Source organism: Hibiscus syriacus, unplaced genomic scaffold, assembly GCF_006381635.1.
Source record: "Hibiscus syriacus cultivar Baekdansim isolate YM2019G1 unplaced genomic scaffold, ASM638163v2 tig00110890_pilon, whole genome shotgun sequence".
Classification (NCBI taxonomy): Eukaryota; Viridiplantae; Streptophyta; class Magnoliopsida; order Malvales; family Malvaceae; genus Hibiscus; species Hibiscus syriacus.
The window spans coordinates 9164407-9187043 of NW_024062900.1; the positions used below are offsets into that span (position 1 = coordinate 9164407).

Genomic DNA, 22637 nt, shown 5'->3' on the forward strand with positions numbered 1-22637 from the left:
CCTAACAATGACCTTGAAACCATAACTCCCCAACCAAAGCAACTCAGTGTTTACTCAAGAAGAAAAGTTGTTGCTGAAGAAATCAATCAGCCTAGCATTTGCCAAGAACCAGATTTGGATCCTGTTGTAGCTGAAATATTAGGTCATGATGGTTCCCAATAGGCTACTGTTGTTGATCTTGATGACTTTCCTATTGCTATTAGGAAGGGGGTAAGAAAATGCATTGCTCATCCCATAAATAAGTATGTTGCATATGAGAAATTACAATCTAATTTCAGGGCCTTCACTGCCAGTATTAACAGTGTGAAAATCCCAAGAAAAGTGACAGAAGCATTTCAATCTCCTGAGTGTAAAAAGGTTGTGGAAGAGGAGATACAAGCGTCGTAAAAGAATAAGACATGGAGTTTGACAGATTTGCCAGAAGGGAAGAGGGTTGTTGGATGCAGGTGGATATTCACAGTGAAATATCATTCGGATGGGAGCGTGGAAAGATACAAGGCAAGGCTGGTTGCTAAAGGTTTTTCTCAGTCCTATAGCATTAACTACCAGGAGACTTTTGCACCGGTTGCAAAATTGAATACCATCAGAATATTGTTATCAGTAGTTGTTAACATGGACTAAAAATTGCATCAGCTGGACATAAAGAATGTTTTTTTGAATGGGAACCTTGAAAAAGAGGTATACATGGAGGTCCCCCCGGATTAGAAGGAAATGTCACTAAGAAAACAATGTGCAAGCTTAATAAATCCTTATATGGCTTAAAACAGTCTCCCAGGGCTTAGTTTGATCGATTTTCTAAGGCTATGACACAAAATAGTTTCAAGCAAAGCCAAACGGATCACACATTACTCAGAAAAATTACATCGAGAGGTAAGATAACCCTCCTAATTATCTATATAGATGATATGATTATAACTGGTAATGATATAGAAGAAATAGAAAAGCTAAAGATGAATCTTGCAAAGGAGTTTGAAACCAAGGATTTAAGGAGTATGAGGTATTTCATAGGTATGGAAGTTGCAAGGTCCGAGGAAAGGCTGGTCATAAACCAGCGTAAGTATGTTTTGGATCTTCTTACAGAAACTGGGATGCTCGACTGTAAACCAGTTGAAACTCGAATGGAGCCCGGCTTGAAATTTTGCAAGGAAATGACTAGAAATCCAGTAAACAAGGAAGCCTACCAAAGGTTAGTTGGAAAGTTGATATACCTTTCACTGATCAGGCTTGATATTACATACTCAATGAATTGTCAGCCAACATATGAGTGATTCTCGAGAAGAACATTTGGAAGCTGTTAACAGAATTCTAAGGTTCTTGAAGTTTACCCTGGGAGCTTGACTTATATTTTAAAAAAATCAAGACAGAATAGTTAAGGTTTATATGGATGCAAGATGGGGAGGTGAATTAACTGATAAAAGGTCAGTTAGTGGTTATTGTACCTACATTTGGGGTAATTTGGTGACCTAGAGAAATAAGAAACAAGTTGTTGTCTCTCGAAGTAGTGTTGAGTCAGAGTTTAGAGCAATGGCTCTCGGAATATATGAAAGAATGTGAATTAAAAGACTGCTCACATAATTGGACTTAGATGATAAGAAAAATTTTGAGATTTTTAGTGACAGTCAATCAACTATGAGTATAGAAAAAAAACCCAGTGCAGCATGATAGAACGGAACACATTGAGATAGAAAAAAATTTTATTTATAAGAAGGTCAACAATGGAGTTGCAAAACTGCAGTACATTCCGACGAAGAAACAGCTGACAGATATCTTCACCAAAGCCCTTCCACGAGTGACTTTTGATGAGTTGTCATTCAAACTGGGTATATACAACATATATACACCAGTTTGAGGGGGAGTGTAGGTTATGTAAGTATAAGGTTGTAGGAATTATAGAAATAAGATGTTCAATCCCTTAACTTAAGAGATTCTATAATTATTCTCTGTTTTTCATTCCATTGTTTCTAGGGATTACATCTCCTAGGATTAGTATATTTCCTAACTTAGAGTTTCCTAGTTTAGAGGAAAAATTCTTATATAAATATGTAATATGTTCTACTGAATGAAATAAGAATAAAATAACAGACTTACTCTGTTTTCTACAAAATGTAGATTCTTGTAGTGGATGGATAAAAATACTTGTAGTCCTTTAGTGAAGAAAAACCCACTAAAATGCATTTTATGGTCCTAGGATCTAATTTGGACCGTGGAGGATTATTATTATGAGTAAATGTGGCGCAACCAAAAATTTTCAAGGGTAGACTCGAGGACATTGGTTTGAAGAAATGAAATCTCTCAAGAAAGACTGACCAAGGTGTTTTGAAGAGTAATATTTTGCAAGGTATTTGGTTGATAAGGTAGGTAGTTGTTCACAGAGTAACACAAAAATAGTTAAGAAAAATGTAAAAATAACAAGGATCTGGTTACCTCTAATAAATGTCGTTTTTTCTCTCTGCTATCCTATTTTGTTGTGGGAAGTCAACACAAGTAGTGATGTGAATAATCCCTTTGTCTCTAAGATAGGCCCCTAAGATTTTAGTGAAATACTCTCCCTCGTTATCAAATTGCAAAATCTAATTTTTTTTTGTTGAATTGAGTTTCGACCATAGTGTGAAACCACCTAAACATATGTTTAGTGTCATACTTATATTTCATCAAATAGGTTCATATGGTTCTAGTGTGGTCATCGATGAAAGACGAGAACCATCGACTGCCATCAATGTTCTTCATCTAGAATGGCCTTAAATATCATTGTGGACAAGAGAAAAAGATAGTGAAGGTTTATAAGAAGCAGGTAAATAGGAACTTTTTGTATGTTTGACAAATTGACAACTTTCACAACGAAACAACTTTGGCTTTTTATTAACAAATAAATTAGGAAAGGGTATTTAAAGGTAATAGAAACTATGATGGCCTAATCGAAGGTGCCAAAGCATAACATCACTTGATGTATTAGAGTTATAAGCTGAAATTGATGTTGAAGACTTGTTGGAATTGGTGTGCTGACCATGAAGAACATAGAGCCCACCATACAACCTAGCATTGTCAATAACCTTTTCTGGGTCCATTGCCTACAATTCACAAGATTTAGAACCAAACTTAGGAACACATTTAAGGTCCTAAGACAATTTGCTAACATAAAGAAGATTACACGCTAAATTGGGAACATAGAGGACATAATCCAAAAAATATCCTTATTAATGTGAATTGAACCACTGCCTTCAATTGGGAAAAGTGAGCCATCTACTATTCTTATAGAGTATGAGAAGATGTAGGATGTAGTCTTTGAAATAGACTTTTAGTATCATACTTGTGATCAGAAGCCCCAGGATTGATTACCCATGGTGATAAATGTTGATTTTGAACCATACCTACAAATTGATTATTCACGTGGCCAAACATCTTTTGAAGATCTTTCATCTGTTGTTTGGTGAAACTACTTAACCATGTCGTTGTCACCAGGTGTGATTGTGATTCCCTTTCCTCTCTGGATTGAGGAGGTTTCCAATCGACTGTCTTTCCATGTAGTTTCCAGCATTGGTCTTGAATGTGACCCACCTTTTTGCAATAATCACATCATGGTTTGCCTCTTCGTTGCTTTGTTGAATCGATGATGGTCATTATGTGAAAAGAATGATGATAGGGGTTGGCAAAAGAAAGAGAGACAAAAAAATATAAGGATCGAAAAAGAAAAATCTAAACTGATACCATGTAGAATAGTAGTATGTGCAGAGAAGCTTTCTCTGTATTTCTTGATTGTTATTGATAAACAATAATACATGTTTATATGTTACAAATAGAGCCTAATCTAGAAAAGTTAAACAAAATCAGCAATCAAATTTCTAAATATCATCAACTAGATATTTGGAAATATAATCTCATCTTTTCTACAACCTATTCTAATTTACAAGAATTACTCTATTTACACTATTCACACGTGAATATTCTACAAGTCTGACTTCTAGAACCTTAAATGCACATTTTAAACTTTCAAGTAAATGAAATGAAATCTCCTTAGGCTTAAATAGGCATCAAAGCATTTTTGGTTTCCTCACCTTCTGGTTTGTGTTTCATAACTTCAGTTCAGCTTTGAGCTAAGAATCATAGATTCGGGCTTCAACAATGTGCTAATAGTCAACTCCTAAATGACATTCTTATTACTAATAATATAGTCCGAATGGAAAAAAGATTATTTCTTGGGCTTTCGAGTAACTGATAATTATATGGGTCCGGGTCTTAAGATAATTTTAAGAATACAATGTTTGTAATGAAATAAAACTCTTTTTTAAGCACAAAGAAGTTGTAACCTATTACTAGTGAAACAGTGGCAGCTAGAATTCGAGCTCCAAACCTCCTAAGGATGGATGTACACTTGTACTAACCAACTAAGCTAAGCTCTAGGTTCCATAAAATAAAACTATACAAAGTCACTAAAATCAAATATTAGTTTGATTGATAAAAAGAATTTTAAAAAATAAAGATTTTTTTAAGAAATGTAAAATAAAAACTATTGTATGCAAAATTAAAATAATTAAATCTATTTATATATATATTTCAAAAATATTTTTAAAAAAAGCCACGTCACTGTGTCGTGTCATGTTATGGTCATACCCAGTGTCCATGTTAATGCTTCATAGTTTTTGACTACTGCATTTTTTGACACAGAAAAGTAAATCTAGTAATCAATTGGAGATTAATGTCAGTTGAGAAGTCTTTTACTCTTCTTTAATTTGTCTTCAGGTTAAAGTTCTAATCTTATAAACATTATTTTACAAGTTTGAAACATAAACCTCTAACTGGTATCCATTATGTATCTTGATCTTCTAAAGATACAAAATTAGACATATTAACCAACTACAACCGTAGAACTAAAGTGAATATGAAAAAAAGTAATCGAACAATGAACATTGAGCAATAACTATGTATGTTATTTGTTTCATTGCAATTATCACCACCACTTAAGAATGATAGTTGACATTGTTCTTTGAGGGTTTTTATGAAGCAACAAAAAAAGATGCCTGAAACGAGTATTTGTAACTTGATAACTCCAGAGAGTTATTTAATCTTATTTTGAGCTAAATATTAGCTAAGTTCTAGAGATTTAATTTTAATTTTACTTAGTTTTTGTTGAGTTTATACCATTTAAATTCTGTAGTCTTCACATTATTATTTTGAGCAAAAACTCAAGTAAATGGTTGATTTTTGTTTAGGATACTAAAACCGAGTCAAAGCAGATCCTTACAACTCAAGTGAAGAGCACTTAGGTGACCGGATTCAAATGGCAACATTTGGGAGTGAAATGGAACGCAAAGCAAGAGTTTGAAGCAGGGCGTTGCAGCAGTCCTACAATTGTCCCTAGTATTTTGAAGCAAGGGCACTGCACTGAGTGCCCCACCTGCTGTCAAAACTTCACGGCCCCAGCACTGCGGCTCCTGTATCAAATGCTCCAGCCAACAATGACATTTCTTTCCCTAGAGTTTCCAAATTTAAAAGTTCAATGTTTCCTAATTTGACAAGATTTTTATCCTTTATTATTAAAATTATTTTTAACTGCCATGTCTTATTATACCAGTATCCTAATTTTTTAGCAATTCTTGTGTCGGTGTCTGTGTAGTGTTGAACCCATACTCTTAAGATGACTTCTACAATTATCATCATTCATCCAAGTAGTAAGGCTAGGGAAAATAATAGCTTACAAACATAATTTGACATTTACTTGAGCATTGTTACTGAGGGATCTCCGCAAGCATGAAGGCCAGCCAAAACTAAGGAACTCCCATTGCCTGCCAAACCAAGTTCAAGATCTTGCTCAATCGATTTTGGCTGCACAACATCAGCTTCATGCGGCGACAAGGTGGTCAAGGATTTCAACGTTTCCAGGGACATTATGTTGCATGTAATTGTTTGGGGCACATTTAATCTCTTTTTTCCTGATCTAACAGAAAAATGTGCAATCTGTCAACAAGTGTAAGGCTTGTCAAAGTAGAGGTTCGATTAACTTGAAAGTGTAATTGTGACAATAAAATCCACGCACATGTTAAAAGATAAAGGAATGTGACTCCCTAACATACCCAAGTTTCCGCATCTGAGCCATGTAATGCTTCTTAATTCGCTCTGCACGAGCATTCGTAACGTTTCCATGATGGGAACATGCATCTATCGCAACAAAAGAATGCTGGTACCCGAAGGCAAGGACTTAAGCAAGATAACCCTGGAAAATCATGTTAATCACTAGAAAGAACCATGTCTATAGTTTCAAGTGAAGTAAACAACAGCATGAAAAAAAATATATAAGGGAACAAAGGGGTTGCGCAAGATAACCCTAGAAAACCATGTTAATCAGCAGACAGTGTTGCTGTGAAGAAACAAAGGGAACAAACATCCAAATATTCCATTGTGAAACTCAAAATGTCCTAAAACTTTTTTCAAATGCATGTCATCTAAACATTATTGAAGTAGCATTTAGCAGTACATATGAAGATATGCAAGAGAAAAAAATATACTTGCATACATAGATATTTTTGTCTGCCACTGTTTGTGTACCTTGTAGCTGTAGGTTTGTACCCATGTGTGTAAGAAAAACTAAGAAGCAGAATTAGCTGATGTGAGAAGCAGGTTGTAGGACTGACACTTTAGTTGCTCCCCGGAGTCAACAAAAGGGTGCAGATCCTAATGGGAGGTCCAAAATTAGGGATGCGAAAGGTAAGTAATATGATGCTCAGAAACATCAGTATTGGAGTTGCAATAAAGAGGTCACCTTGTCAAGTTGGTTGAGTGATTCATTTAAAAGGAAATGCTATTGCCAAATAAACTAAGTGAGACTGATATCACCATCAGAACAAGTACAGGTCTTTGAAAAGGAAATCATAGATATTTTTCCTTGCTTTCAAGTTTGAAGTGGCTTTGTCAAAGGCATGAAATTCATAAAGATAAAATACTTGGGATCACTGAAATAGTTTTCACAAAATCTAGTAAAGATATGACTATGCCAATTGCTAGGTGGTTCAGTAAAATGAAAGAGTAAGACTAAAGGCAACAGGTAAATGTTGGTACTGCTGTGATAGGTCATGGTTAAGTTGTTAATATAAAAGAAGGGAGAAAATCGCAAATCAAGAACCAACCCCATGTCCCTATCCTCTTTGACCCAGAACACGGAAACAAGCAATGCAATAGTTGCAAAAAAGTGATGCCCATCACAAAGCAATCCCATTCAGAATTCTAATAAACCTAGTACAAAATAGGAATTACTCATTAATTCCAAATTTGATTAAATAAAACAGGTCAATCAGTTTTGATTGATTTTTTAGGTTGCATCAATTTGCTGCTAGATTCTGAGATGTGGCAAGTTTCTATTCTAATGTCAATTAAACAGTCTCAACCACAAATTCAGCATCATCCAAATAGAAAGTAGAAAAGGAAAATCCTCAAGAGGTGAAGAACTTCCACCTGACCGGCACCAACATCTATTACTGCATTAGCTCTCACAGCACTTGCAACAGAGCTAACAATAGCAGATAGAACTTCCACCTGTTCACCACAAAAAATAAAGTAACCTCATACATCTGCTCTTGTGCAGAACATGTCACATAGGGAAGTTGTTGTTTATGGGAAAAAGAGAGGATTTCAACTCCAAAATTGAGAAAATATAGATACCTCATGTTTCTTCTTTAAATTCATCCCTTGAGCAAGAACACTATTCAGTGCTGCTGTATTGAAGTTGGGAAATACCTACAACAAACCAGCGTTATAAGTACTTTCTTTACAAACAGCTCCTTCCAAATGCTTACTCGAGAAAGTGGACCTCACTTGGGTAGCTCCTATTGGAGAAAAGAAGCAGAGAAATAATAAATGGGGGTGGGCATGATAAGCAGACGGAAATGAAATGTTAAAAATGGGTAGAAAAAGAAAAAGACACTTATTAGTAAAACAAGAACCAGAGAAGTATAGTTCAAGCTTTTCTAAGGAAAAAGAAGAAGACACGATAAATAATCTTGTTTAATAAGTAGTGCAGGAGAGGTCAAACATGAAAATGAATGTCAATACTCAATATGAGTGAATTTTCAGCTTAATTTTGCTACTTTTTTTCTTTTTACTTCCTAAAGCCAAGGACTGATGGAATATTTGATTTGCAGCACTCCAAGAAAAATCTGAATTCTACTTTCATAAACAACAATTATGCGGGCTACAATTTATTGATTTGCTCATTTCCAGATCAACATGATTTTTCATTTTAATCACTTTTATTACTATGTTCTATCAACCTTTTTCACAATAATTGAAAAAGAAATACCGAAAGCTCAATTATAAAAGCTTTTAAAGAGAGTTAAGAAACTAACCTTTTTCAAGTCAGCTTGTTCTCGAGGATAAACAAGAGATTTCAAAGTAAGAACGAACTCCTTAAGCGAAGCAGGCCAATGATCCTACCATGAAAAGTACATAGATAACATTAATTATTTGAATTTATCATGAACATAAATAATTATAAAAAAGAAATAATTTTACTTGGACAACTCCAGAAGGAATAAGAAGAAGATTTTCAACAGGTTAGTTACTAAGACATTGAAGCCAGTCTTCGTCAACAGCTTCCCATAGCCTATCCTGAAATAAATAGCATAACATAAATACAAATATTAAAAGAGAAGGAGAAGGATTTTAAAGATATCTTTTATTGTATTTAATTCAACCTAATTCAAAGGTCGATACCGATTTCAAATTAAAATTTCAAAAAAATCGTGAAATATTCTGAGTTTAAGAATCATTTTGACATACATTAGTTATTTTATTTTCAATGTCCTCTTCTAATTAATTCTGGTGTTTTCTTTAACTCCCATGTCTCGTTACTTGATTTGGTTGATTTTCTTAGTATATATTTTGTTTTCTTGTGCATGCATGCATAAATATGTGTGTGTGTGTATTATTTTGAGAGTTGTTGATATTTGAATCTTCGTAAATGTAAAATTATTTGGCCTGAATTACATTATTATATTAATGGTTGATAAAATGGATTGTGTACGAAACTGGATATATGTGGTGGGGTTGGATGAGAAAATAGGGTAATAAAGATGAATAAAAATGGGTTTCATTGTAATGGGTCAAAGTGCGTTTTATTTTATCAAAGATCGTATTAACATCTGTTAAGGAATTTAACAAGTAGAAGATTAAAAAAAGAGCATGACCAAAATGAGTACACACTAGAATTTGGATGATCAATCGGATAGTTTACCACCAACATTGCTAGGGAATTTGGTTGACTAAAATGAAAAGTTTCACTAGTGAGTAAATTAAAATGATACTAAAATAAATTATCTTAAAATTGAACGACCATCTAAATAATTTACCCGAAAAGATAATAATTGATGGAGGTTATGGTTGGAAGTTATCCAGAGACTGACGGATCCGATTTCTCCTCCCGAACCCTAAAGTAATAATAAATCCAAGTCAAACCGAATCCAAAACCAACCTCTTAGTCTGAGCTGCTTCAAACACAAAATCTTTTTTCTCATTCCATTTATTCTACATTTCATGGCTACCGCTTGTGTTAACAACATCAGCGTCTCGCCCTCAGAGAGTAAGCCTACACCGACTTACTCTTCATGCGGTCGGTTAACTGATCCGCCGGAGATTCAAGCGACGGCTGCCGGTGACTATGAGTTCAGGCTTGAAGAAGATCCCGTCACCATGCTTCCAGCTGATGAGCTTTTTTCAGATGGTAAGCTCGTCCTTTTACATTTCTCAAAGCAAAATCCCCCGGTGAAGGTTTCGTCTCAAGAAACACCCAAATCTTGCCGCCGTCAAGTAGAACCGGAGATTTCCGGCAAAGCTACAAGGAGTTCAAGTACGTGGAGGGAATTTCTGGGTCTTAAAAAATCTGTTCAAAACAGTAACAATCAACTTCCAAACTCTGATAATAACCAAAAGTCTCTCAAGCATTTTCTCAACAGAAGCTCCAAACCATCAACGACCGACTCTTCATTGAATCTTCCCTTGTTGAAAGACTCAGATAACTTTGAGCCGGTACCTGTATCTTCATCATCAAGGTTGTGGTTTTCTTCTTCATCTTCAAGCCATGAACTCGAAGATCTCCCAAGGCTATCACTTGATTCCGATAAACCGAGTTTCAACAACCACCCAAGCCCCAACCCTTTTGCTCCTAGTAGGATGAGGATAATTAATCCCAAACCAGGTTCAGGGTCCGATACCAACAATCAAACACCAGGTGGCGGTGGTGGGACTCAAAGGAGTGATAGTCCCAGAATGAACTCATCTGGGTAAATCATGTTCCAAAGTCTGGAAAGAAGTTCAAGCAGTCCGAGTAGTTTCAATGGCGGTTCGAGATTCAAACAGAGAGGGGTTATGGAAAGGTCGTATTCGGCTAATGTTAGAGTGGCTCCGGTTCTTAACGTCGTCCCCTTGAGAGGATCGTCGAAATCAGGATCGGTTTTTGGCTTCTTTTCATCTTCTTCCCCGCAAAAAAGTGCAAATGGAGGAAGCAGCAGCAACAACAGATCCAAGTCATTGAAAAGTAGATGAGAGATCTGGTTTGTAATCACTTTGTTCTAAGGCATAACGCATTCTTCTTTTTCTTTAGATTTTATGTACAGAAGAATTTAGATGTATATGCATCTCTGTGTTTCTTTTTTAGATTTGGGATCTCTGTTTTTCTAATGTTGGTGTTGAATGGTTTTTTTTAGGGCGAAACACGCGCTGAAAGTGCGCGTTGGATAGGATTTTTCCTTGACAAATTTTTAAACCTGTCTCGTTCTCTAGTTTTTCACTAACGACATTATAGATTAAATTTTAAAAAGATAAAAAAAAATGATGTAATTTTGATGAAAATTTTATCTTTTTTAAATAGTATTGTTTTAATATCGTTAATTATTTAACGATAAATTGACAAAAATCCAAAAATTAAAAAAATTTAAATTTAATGAGTAAAATAGAAAAAAATTTAAGGATGAAATTTATTATTTACCCTTATTTTAATAACAATCCGAGAGTGTATATTAGTTAATATAAGAATATCTTAAAACTTGAAAAGGTAAATTTATGTTTAATGGATCGTTAATGAAAATAAGGTGACAAATTTAAATATGTTTTTAGTGACTCGTCACATTGACGTGATGAATCTCATGGAGAGTAATTTTTTAAATACATTAATTAATTTAAAAAATTAAAAAAGAGGTGACAAATTACCATGAAATTTAAAAAAAAAACTAGTCGGTGGACAACGTTCAATTTTTAAATTTTAAAAATTTAGACCATTGATACTCGTCACATCGATGTAATGTGTTTTGTTGAATTTAATTTAGAAAATAGTAGTTTGTAAAATGATTTATTACAAAATTATAATAAAAGTTATTACAAACTAATACAATACATGATAAAATTTATTTATATTTTGTAATTCTTGACGATGCCGAGAAGTGGTCGAATGATAATGGTGTGGGGCTCATCGACTACGTCTTGGTCGTCCGCCTTAATCGTCTTCATCTTCGTTTTCTTCTTCAGCAGGAGGTGTATTGAATATTACTCCACATTCAGATCCACCTTTGAAATAAGGTGATGGAGTACTTAAGGTATTTGACGTCATTAGTGTCGTCATTGACTTGAATTGGCCACAGACACCAATACCTTGTTGACCATAAATAATATTATCTCATTCACCCACATATTTTGTCGAAAATGTTTGAGTGCTTTGTTTGCATTGCATCCCATGAACCTCTAACCCCAATTTGATTGACTCTCCATTAAAGCATGATATGAAGGATAAAAACCATAATTGGTCTGAGATGCAAAATACTCGACAGATGCAGAAACAAAAGATAAAGATGTCGATGGTGATGCTTTCTTGCCCTTTGCAAATTTGGTTGAAATCAATTTGTCTCACTAGTGTCGCACCATTAACTGGAACACCGAGTTGGCAAGCGACATCTTGCAATGTAATCGTCGCTTAACCACTCGAAAAAAATGGAAAGTATTAATGTCAGGTACACCTTAAAACCACGTAGAAATGTAACAAAATACAACATGGATTGTTGTAGATATATAACAGTTCACTGATACGAATCTCTAAGTGTCATTCCTCGTTGCCTAATGCCCGTTCTTTTTCTGCAATGAGTTCGAGCAAAGAAATATGGACAACTTCAAGGCTTAACATTTCATACCATGTAGACATTTCTAGGAATTCTTCAAAAAATACAATTTTTCTCAATTTTTTTCTTAACAATACACAATAAATATCCTAAACCCATACAACTATTTATAACCCCAAACCCAACGACTATGTTTTTCAAAAATTCCATGGAACTCGTCACCTCCACGTGACGAGTTCCAATGTCCATTGAAATCTGACCGTTGCTGTTGTCCGTTATCCAACGGCTATAAACGATTAGTTTTTTAAATTTCAAGGTAACTCGTCACCTCGATGTAACGAGTTTCGAAGTTTTTTTTTTAATTTTTTTTATTTTTAAAATAATTAATGAATTAAAAAATATTTTTCATGACACTCATCACATCGACATGACAAGTCTTTAAAAATTATATAATTGACTCATTTTTTATTTTTAAAATAATTAATGAATTAAAAAATATTTTTCATGACACTCATCACATCGACATGACAAGTCTTTAAAAATATATTATAATATTGACTCACATAAGACCCACTGTCTTGAGACCGTTAACAAATATTTTTTGTTTTCGTAGTTTACAAAATAAAATCCAATGTGACCTATTGGGCTAATTATATTTTTCACATGGTTTAATGGGGGAAAAAACCCTTCAATTAACCTCTTTAAAATTATCTATTTTCAATCATTTGTGACATGCAAAATATAAAAATATTAATTTTTACGAATTCTAAACATATAAATGGAAGAATTGTTGATTTCAAGTAGGGTGTTAAAAAATACTTAATTTGATTGATATAATATGTTGATTTATTGATAGGGTAATTTAAAAAAGATTAGCCGGTCGAACTGAGTACTCAGCCCGGATTTTCTCTGTTAGTTGGGTCAAATTTGGATTGAAACTTTTATGACTGGATACTCGACTTGACCCAATAATTTTAATATATGTATATTCTAATTTTAAGTTCTTTATTAATTTTACCATAAACTAAAATTAAATGCTTAAATTTATTAATCATATTATGTAATTTTTAGTTTTAAATTTTCAAAAATATTTTTATTAATTTATCAATATGAGATTCGATAGAAAAAATTACGATCGATATTAATATTTTTTTATATTTTCTTTTTAAAAATAACATTAACTTCAAAACATAAAGTTATGTTTGGTTCTAAGAAATATAGACTATTTTCATTTTCATTTTCTTAGAAAATAGAAAACATTGAAGAAAATATGTTTAGTTGTAAAATTAGAAAATGATTTCTAGAAAATCAAAATAAAAATAACTAAAAATATGAAAACATAAAAAATATGTTTTCAGTATTTTCATTAAAATTATTTTGAAAATTTGAAAAATGAGAAAACATGAGATTTTGGTTTTTAACTTAACTTACATGGATTCAAATCCTTCCGACAACAATATTTTAACTTAATTGTCCTTAAAACTTTCATACTTTTGCAAAAAAATCAATATGTTCCCTTAACTTTTTATACTCAATGTGATTCTTAAACTATTTTTTTTAAAATAATTTAATTTTTTAGGATTTTAATATTTAATATATTGAATACCTTAATAATTGTTTATATTTTATATTTAAGTAATTTCTTAATTTTTCTAAAAAATTAAATAAGTTCTCAAACTTTCTAAAAAAATAATTAGGCCATTGAACTTAGAAAAAAATTATATAAGTTCCCCCTCTCATATTAAGGTCACATATAGTGTAAAAGATTAAGGGGCTAAACTAGTTCCCCTTCCCAAAAGTTTGAGGCTTTAAACACTTTTAAATATATCTGTCGCGACCATCTTTCGGGTGGGCCCGAAATTGGGCTTTGACTTGAATGGAATTGTTTGGAGCCGCCACCGATCATTTATTTTAAGAACAAATGGGTTGATCGGATACCTTATTTCTTACCGGATCTGCATCTTACCAAAGATATGTTGGATTCGGGAGTCGGTTACAATCAAGGAATGGTTAGTACCCTTGAACTGCCCTTTCGGTACTACTTAATTTCTAGTTGTCTTTAATTAAGAAAATGATAAGTTAAAGTAAAAGGTAAAATAATGATCCAAATGCTTACCTTTAATGAATTTACAAAAATACCCTTAAAAGATAAAACGTCAGATTTAAAAAAAAAGACTGGACCAGAAAATAGGAAATGGTTAAATTACAATATTAAAGAAATGTATATGCTGAGAAATTAACTGAATAAAGACAAAATGCACATATTAAATTTTATAAAAAATAAAAAATAAAAATAAAATAATGTAAGGTAAACAAGTTTATTAACGAAAATAAAAATAACCATGCTAAATACAAGATTAAACAATAAAAAAGAAACAAATTAAAAACACAAAAACTCTAAAGAGCTAATTAAAAAATAAATAAAAGAAAAGACGATTAAAAAAATAAAAAAAGGTAATGAAAAGTATTAAAATAAATTAAACAAAAACAATGAAAATAAAAAATCAAATAACCTAAAAAAGTAAAACAAAATAAAATAATAATAAAAAATACTAAAAGAATCAAATAAAAAAAAATAGGGTGACCAATGTCAACACATGCAATCACGTTGGGTTGTAAAGTAGAAAAATAATAAAAAAATAATAATAAAAAACATAATAATAAAGATAAAAGAAAATAAAGAAAAAAATAAAACAAAAATAATATATACATATAAATATTAATGTTAAAATAAATTAAATAAATAAAGGGAAATATATATATATATATATATATATATATAAATAAATAGGAAATAATAATAATAATAATAAATATATATAAATGAAAATTAAATGTAAGGAAAACAAACAATAAAAAAGAAAAAGAATAATAATAATAATAATAATAATAATAATAAATAATAAAAAAGGAAACAAATATATATATATATATATATATTAATAATAATAAATGACTAGATTAAAAAGAAAAACAAAATAAGTGATACAATTCGAGAGGAAATTGGGGTCAAATTAAATTAAAGGGAGCAAAATGGAAGATTGAAAAAATAGGGACTACGACTGCAATTCCCCCAACACGTGGACCCTGGGGTTCCATGGGTCGGGTCGACGGTTCACTCGGGTTATGTATAAAAGCCACATTTCAAAAACATTTCTCATAATTCTTCCCCTCTCTCAAGATCAAAACGAAACCCATAAAATCCTCTGAAGTTGTTCTTCGTGTTCTTAATACACGAAGAACATCCACCGTATAACCCAGAAACTGGATGGTCGCCGCCTTGCAGGTCGCCGCCTTGCAGGTCGCCGTTGATCGGTGGCGACAAATTTTTTTTAAAAAGCTTTCGAAAGATCTTTTTGCCCCCAACACGAAAATCAACTTTATTTTTGAAAAACAGCCTCAGGGGAGGCTAGATCTGAGGATTTTTCGGTTTTACAAGTCGAAAAAGGAAGCAGTGGAAGATTAAACGCACGAAACATGCAAGGAAACCGAATCGAAAAAAGGTAAAAAAATACCTTTTATGTTTATTTCTCTTTCGAAATACAAGTCTCAAATGCCTTGGTTTCTCACTATTTTTGCTTTCGTATTACTTGTGATTTCTCTCTGTAATTTTGTGTGTAATCTCTGAGTAAATCCTCTGCTTCGAATACTTCATTTACATTTATTTATAGTAGTAAAAAATCTATTTTTAGGAGTCCTGGTGAAACTAAACTCCTTGCTTGGTTGTCTTTGTGTTCCATGCATCCACGACGTTGGGGAGTTCGGGGTAAGTGGTTGACCGAGGGATGTGGACTCTCAAAAGGGGGAGATGTGATGCTGAAGGAATGTTAGGGTCTTGGAAACCCTAACTTCTCATTTTGGGTTACGTCTAGGGGCGGGTCCTAAGCCGGTTCGGGTGCTCCAAATGGGTTCGGGTCTGAACCGTTGGGTTGTTTGTTTAAAATGGGCTTGTTGTGTATTGGGTGCTCTGCTAGGCCACTTGTATTTTGAATCTTGTTTGGTTTTTGTTGGGCTATGTAATGGGACGAAATGGGGTGTCTACAACTGCCCCTCTTTGCTCATTATCGTGTAACGAAAGTAGAGCAAAGATCAAAAGACACAAATTTTATCCATGTCGAATGTCTTCTGTCGTAGAGTTGAAATCCGATATTAAGGCTGGTTTGAATCATGAAATGACTCCCTCATCGTGAGGTCGAGTCCATCTTGAAATGATATGGAATTGAAGCTGTAGTTTGGAATTTGAATCAGAATGTTGCTTCTCGTTGCCCTTCGGTTTTCTTCTCGGTTTAAGACCTTGGTTGGAAAATGGTTCATTGGCTCCACCATGTGGTTGATATGCCATCGAGCTGAATGAAACCGAACTCAAAAATCTTCGTTGATAGATAACTTTTCTCAACTCAAGCTATGTTGCTGAAAAATGGTTTCTTGTCGTTAAAGCACAACTAACTCAGGTATTCTTTTTGACTTAAAGACCTCGGTTTAAACTTTAGCTGGAAAGTAGTCGATATATCATCGAGCTGAATGAAATCGAACCCGAAAGTTTTCATTGACCGATAACCCTTCTTGTTTTAGTTATGTTGTACTAACCTGAGAGATTGCCCCAGATCTTCTTTTTGACTTGAAAACCTCGGCTTCAACCAGAAAGTAGTTTCTTGATGCTACCATGTGGCTGATGTGTCATCGAGCTGAAATGGAATCGAACTCGACAGTTTCTTGTTCACAGATAGATTTTCTTGACTCATGCTAATCTATAAATTTGACATGCCCTTGAGCTGAATGTAATCGAACTCAAAGGTATTTGTTGACAAATAACCCTTCTCGCCTTGAGTTATGCTGTAAATTTAATATGCGTTTGAGCTGAATGTAATTGAACTCGATGGTCTTTGCTGACAGATAACCTTTCTCACCTTGAGTTATGATGTAAATTGGATATTCATTTGAGCTGAATGTAATCAAACTTGAAGGTCTTTTGTTAACAGATAGCCCTTCTCGCCTTGAGCTATGTTGTAAATTTGATGTGCCTTTGAGTTGAATGTAATCGAACTCAAAGGTCTTGGTTGACAGATAACCCTTCTCGCCTTGAGTTATGTTGTAAATTTGATGTGCCTTTGAGTTGAGTGGAATCGAACTCGAAGGTCTTGGTTGACAGATAACCCTTCTCGCCTTGAGTTATGCTGTAAATATGATGTGCCTTTGAGCTGAGTGTAATCGAACTCAAATGTCTTGGTTGACAGATAGCCCATCTCGCCTTGAGCTATGCTGTAAATTTAATGTGCCTTTGAGCTGAATGTAATCGAACTCAAAGGTCTTGATTGACAGATAACCCTTCTCACCTTGAGTTATGCTATAAATTTGATGTGCCTTTGAGCTGAGTGGAATCGAACTTCGAAGGTATTGGTTGACAGATAGCCCTTTTCACCTTGAGCTATGCTGTAAATTTGATGTGCCTTTGAGCTGAGTGTAATCGAACTCAAAGGTCTTGGTTGACATATAACTCTTCTCGCCTTGAGTTATGCTGTAAATTTGATATGCCTTTGAGCTGAGTGTAATTGAACTCAAAGGTCTTTTGTTGATAGATAGTCCTTATCGCCTTGAGCCATGCTATAAATTTGATGTGCCTTTGAGCTGAATGTAATCAAACTTGAAGGTCTTGGTTGACAAATAACCCTTTTCACCTTGAGTTATGCTATAAATTTGATATGCCTTTGAGCTAAGTGTAATCAAACTTGAAGGTCTTTTGTTGATAGATAGCCCTTCTCGCCTTGAGTTATGCTGTAAATTTGATGTGCCTTTGAGCTGAATGTAATCGAACTCGAAGGTTTCTGCTGGCAGATAACCCTTCTCGTCTTGAGTTATGTTGTAAATTGGATATGCCTTTGAGCTGAATGTAATTGAACTCGAAGGTCTTTTGTTGCAGATAGCCCTTCTCGCCTTGAGCTATGCTGTAAATTTGATGTGCCTTTGAGCTGAGTGTAATCGAACTCAAAGGTATTAGTTGACAGATAGCCCTTCTGTCCTTGAGTTATGCTGCAAATTTGATATGCCTTTGAGCTGAATGTAATCAAACTTGAAGGTTTTGGTTGATAGATAACCCTTCTCGCCTTGAGCTATGCTGTCAATAATTCCCTTAAGTGAAAAAATAGCTCCCCTTCACGGGTCTAAGCTTCTTTAGGTGGTTCCTCTTAACGGATCTGAACCAAGTGATATGATTTTTGGATGACTCCCCTTCATGGGAAAACCACGTGGTATGTTCTTCGAATGACTCCTCTTTGTGGGAAAGACAAGTGAGCCAGTATGTCAGTCGGATATCGTCCGTCATGGAGTTGAAATCTGGATTTTAAATGGAAAATAGCCGCTCGCCATTGAGTTAAGTTGAACTGGATTTGTTCTGAATTGACTCTCGAACCCATATGAAATTGATTCTGAGATCTGTCGATATTTCAATATGTCAAGTTGTTTGAGGCGTAGCTTCTCACTATTGAGTTAAACCACCACCATTGATCTTTGGAGGTTCTTTTGAATCGAGTATCCTTCATATTGAAGTTGAAACTTGACTCTAAAGCTGCAAAAATTATGTATGCGAAAAATGATAAATGTGATGCTCTTAAGTATGCCTAAGATGCTTGCAACATGAATTGGTTCTGCTTTATCTTCTGGATGGAGCCTCATTTTTTCTGTCGGTCTTGTACTCAGAATCGACCATACCCCATTTTCTTCTCAGGTTGCAGCCTTTCACATTTGAGACTGTCCTGTTGGAAAATGTTTTTCCCCTTTCTCTTATTTTAGGAGGGAAAAAAGATAAGAGAATATAAAAATTCAGTAAAACATTTCCCCTTAATTCAGGTTCACAATCGAATCAAATCATAAACATGAATTCAAAGAATATAAAAAGAATCAATAGCCTTCTAATGCTTTCAAAGTTATAGCTCTTTGACAAATATCTGAATTGATGAGTTGGCTTTCTAATTTCTAAAGTTTCAGCCATAAAAAAATGTCATTTTTTCTTGGTCATTGCAACATGCCTTTTTCTTGGCTTGGCATATTAATCGAATGCGGACAAAATAAAGCAATTAGCATGATCAATTACTAGACCTTATATTTTGGTCCTCTGAAATCTTCTATTTGTTCAAGCTTTGTAAACCCCCTAACAAAGACAGTGCCAAAATATCGGTCTAAAAATGAAATTCTTGAGTGCTCGTGTGAAATTGACTATAACAGGTGTTCCTTAACTCCCTTAGTCCATCATTACCGAAAATATCTTGTTTAGATAAATTTGATTTAATTTTCCATTATCTGGCTAGCCAAATCCATAAAGTCGGGGTGTTTAACCAATTACTTTAGAGGGACAACTTAATGTTATAATCACTTTTATCAGGTTAACCGAATGGTTCATCTCATCACAAAGTCTTCGGCCTGACAATAGCAGTGGAGCAAACACTGAATTACCAAGTGTATAAGCAATGTCATGGTTTGAATGTAATCTATTCATAAAGCTAGGGATTTCGAGTTTCCTCTATAACCAATTGCATTAATGGAATAACTCAGCTTTACGGATTTAATTTCTTAAGACTGTCAAGAAGAACCTGTTATAGTCTAGGTGTTGTTGAAAGTCAGAAATTTCATCTATTAGAGTTTAATTTCCAAGCAACTGACCTAAACTAGATTCACCTACTTGACTATTTCATTTGTAAAGATCATCATCATCATTGAACGTCTTAAACAAAAAGTATAGTAATGTCATATGCGAAAATATGCCCCATGTTGTCCGCACCTATGCATATCTAAATACCAAGCCTCTTTTCTATTCCCTTATGAGAGGAGAAGACTATATTGGTTATTTGCAAGAGAAGTGTACGGTGTTTGAGCGTATTTTCTTGGGTAAGGTCAAAGTTCTTGTTTTACCACTTTTAAATCATGTTACTTTGTCAAAGATCTGTAACTTTGAATCATTTATGGAGTTTTTTAATTCAGTTGATATTCAAAGAATTGCAAGTTTGAAAATTTGATTCATTGCTCGCCATCTTTAAAGTAACATAAATTTATTTAAATGTTCAAAAAAAAGGAAAGTTCAAAACAAGTTGCACCAAAATATGATAAAATTAAAAAACGAATTCAAGCAGGATGCTGCAAATGATGAAATGATCTTCCTTCTCACTTGGATGCCCCCGAGTTGTTGAATTCGATCCAGTTATTGTTACGCATCTTCTGCACGATTCTCTTTAATGTGTAACAGTTCTCAATAGTGTACCCTGGGACACTGCTTTGATAGTCACATTGAGCATTCTTATAATACCACTTGGGGTATGGGGGCATCATGGGTTCCACCGGTATGGTGACAATACGTGAGTATCAAAGCGTTGTTGGTAAAGCTCTTTGTAGGTCATTGAAATATGGTCGAAATGCTCAAATTCCTTCATAGGTTCTCTGGAATCTTGTTTAGAAGTACCTGACGGTACAGCTGCAGTTGATTTTGGTTTGGAGATTGTAACACCTTTATTAGTGTTATAGGTGTTAACGTTATTAATTTCTCCATCCCTTTCCTTTATATGAGGTTTCTTAATAGCCTCTCCATCCTTAATCTTGCATTGCTTTATGGTCGTTTCTACCATCTCATCGGCCATGACTAAGTCCAAAAAATTACTGGATGTGATCGTAACCAAAAGCCCAAAATAGGGAGCCTTTAGTGTATGCATGAAGAGCTTCCGGGTTTCTTTCTCATCTAAGGGTGGATGAACTTGTACAGCCAAATCCCTCCATTTATGCGCGTATTATCTGAAACTTTCATTATGTTTTTTCTCCATGCTTTGTAGCATAACTCGGTCTGGCCTTATGTCATTAACGTGTTTGTATTATTCCATAAATGACTTGTCCAAATCTTTCCAATTCTTGATATGAGATTGGGTTAGCTGATTATACCACCGGATGACTGAGCTTTATAGACTCTCCTAGAAGCAGTGGATTAGGAGTTGGTCGTTTCCTCCATATCCCGTCATCTTTCGGCATAACATGGTGATGTGAACGGATAAGCAACTATTCCCGTCAAACTTCTCGAATTCTGGGGACTTGAATTTTGGAGGAAAAACCAAGTCTGGGACTAGACTGAGTTATGCGGCATCGACTCCATGGTAGTCATGGTCTCCTTTAACTACCTTCATTTGGTCCTCCAATTACTTGATTTTCTCCTCCATCATCTTTTTTTTGTCCTCTTTGTCCAAATCCGATATATGGTAATAATTTGGATTGTTCTCAGGTTTAAATACAACAGTCTGTATCTTTGCAGTAGATGGGGTCTTCATTTTTGCAGCGGATGAGTCCCCTTGAAGTTCCGGTAAGATTCTGGGTCACTCAACCACTTGTGGGGTAGGTGGTATAGTTACCCCTACCGATGAACCTGCCCCAGGTGCACTCGCTTGATGTAGACCATATAGCTTTGCCACAATTTGATCGACCAAGGACTCTTTTCTTTTCATGATTGTATCCAGAGTACTCAGACTGCTCTGGTTTATCTTATCTCTAGCTTTTCTCTTTGTAACTTCAGCATATTTTCCTCGAGTTGAGCAATTTTTGCTTTCGTCTTCTTCTTTTTCAAGCGGGTGTTATGCGGATGGGATGTGTCCAATGCTTGAGGTGGTGTATCCAGTATTTGATCCTTTTGATAAGACATTCTTCTGTTAGTTAATACGAATGCAAAGAAATGAAAATAACAAAATGCAAAATATGTCTAAATGCATGATGCATGAAATGTTCGAGGCATTGATCCAAAAATGTGTTTGTTATTATAAATAATCCTTATTGGGGACAAAAGTGTTACGTCTTAAGACAAAAAATCCTTTTAAAGTATAGACCCTGAACAGCTTCTGACAAGTTAAGTTGAATACCCTATCGAACCGCTCTGACTTCTCTGGCTAAACTGTGAAGGTGACGAGCTATTTTTTGTACTTGTCCTATGAAGTCTCGAATGGTTGCATCTCTAGTTTTCACTCTCTACTGAGTCTGCCCTCAACGAAAGCGCCTTTGGAAGCCTCCATTGAAGGGAACTATCTGAAACTTACTAGTTTGTTTCTTGGATTTGTCAACAATGGCATGTTGTCTTTGAAGGGACTCTCCAGGTCAATAACTTTTTTCTTGTCTTGCCCCTGTAACCTTTGCCAACTCAAAATGTTGACTTTTGGTATGCATAGTGTAAATCCCGGTCCATCCTGAGTATTCTCTGACCATAGCTGGACTTCTGAGCTTTTCATCTTTTGTATTATAACCCCTTTGTCCATTAATTCAGATTATTTGTGTGTAACACACACTTTTTAGGGATCAATAGCCTCTTTTTTATGATGCAAATGCTAAAAAAAGACAAACACGAAAGCAAAAAGTTAGTAAAATAGAAATAATAATAATGAAAGTAAAAAGGTAGAAAGAAAAGCAAACTACATGGTTAGGGTAAAAATATCCTAGGTTTTGAAATGGGGTTTTAGGGTAGGCTCTAAATTCTCAATAGTCTCCCGGTTTAGGTTCTAAAAAAATGGTACCCGAGTTCTCCTTACTAGTGTCCCC

General features: G+C 34.4%; 1 long non-coding RNA gene and 1 pseudogene across 1 annotated transcript; one reads left to right on the plus strand and one right to left on the minus strand.

Moving 5' to 3' along the window:
* Nucleotides 1–7442: 7442 nt before the first annotated feature.
* On the minus strand, nucleotides 7443–8614 carry LOC120144656. The gene is made up of 4 exons (XR_005518055.1): nucleotides 8500–8614; nucleotides 8334–8417; nucleotides 7651–7725; nucleotides 7443–7524 (listed from the first exon to the last, which is right to left on the minus strand). It is a non-coding gene; the product is annotated as an uncharacterized LOC120144656 (long non-coding RNA).
* An 890-nt stretch (nucleotides 8615–9504) lies between these two features.
* LOC120144631 lies at nucleotides 9505–10545 on the plus strand (annotated as a pseudogene).
* Nucleotides 10546–22637: the final 12092 nt, after the last annotated feature.